We start from the raw sequence: 1258 nt of genomic DNA on the forward strand, positions 1-1258 counted from the left end.
ATTAATTGGTTAAGTAAGATTTTAATCGACTAAAAGCTTATTGTCTTTGAAATAGTCAATTTCAACTTTGTTCTGTAGTTGACTAACTCCTTGGGTTATCTGACTAAGAGACTTCTGTTTGTAACTTATTTGTAACTCCTTATTTTGATAAGTTTTGATGTTTGCTTTTCAGTCATTAATTTATTATTTACATACATTTTCATTTTGTACACTCCAGTAGTATTAATGAATGGGAATGTTTTGTTATCATAAAAAACTTATGGAGCCAACATAAATCATATCACTATATGAATTTGCATTCTTCTTTGAACAAACATCTCTATGTTCTATTCATAAGAAAGTTCCATTTTACATGTATCTACATTCATCTTTTGAATGATTAATTAATAAGTAAGAGTAATCTTCACTAAGATCATATCTTAATAAGAGTACTTCATACTATATAGCTTGTATGATCTTATATTTGAATTCTTTGAACATTTCAAGGTTTCAAATTTTATGTCTTTAAGTATACAAGACAAAATCTCAAGTTAGTTTTGTGTAAACTTAATGAATTAGGAACATTTTCCATAATATTTTATGTTCAATGGTTTGTATACATTTATATATGAGACCTTTTCAACATACTAAGTTATCCATTTTTGCATGAAAATTGATTTGGTTATATAAGAATTACTATCTCCTTTATGATTCCCAATCAAAAGGATCTAAGTATCTTCATACTTTAATTCTTACTTTAATGACTAAGACTCAAATGCCATAATTGAGATCATATGCAATCAATTTTCTTGACATTTATATGGAGCATTGACTTGCTATTATTGTTTTGCACTTTATGTCATTACTTAAATGCGTTCAAAATCTAGTATTCAATACTTATGAAGTTAATATAACAATAGTGACTTTTAGCTCAATCATAAATTTTGTCAAAGTAGAAGCTTCTATAAGCTTCCTGTTCTTTAACTCTGTCAAGGAAACATTTATTTTTTCAGTCCCTCCTTTGTCCATCTTTACCATAAAGATGTTTGAGAGCATTTCCTAGTTAGTGGGATTATCGTGGTTATCTTCACAATTCATAATTAAGGAAATATAAATTCCATATCATGGAAGCACACTCTTAATTATGAATTGTATTTGTTGGAGATTGTGGAACAAACAACGTTTTGCTTGAGAACATTTCTTAAGTCCTAGTAACTTTAAAAAGGGTTTAGTGCAATGAGTTTGATTTGCATCCAAGATGTACCATAGTGACAGATTA

This window comes from Theobroma umbraticum, unplaced genomic scaffold (assembly GCF_002168275.2).
Source record: "Theobroma umbraticum cultivar Fairchild unplaced genomic scaffold, ASM216827v3 scaffold_89.0, whole genome shotgun sequence".
Classification (NCBI taxonomy): domain Eukaryota; kingdom Viridiplantae; phylum Streptophyta; class Magnoliopsida; order Malvales; family Malvaceae; genus Theobroma; species Theobroma umbraticum.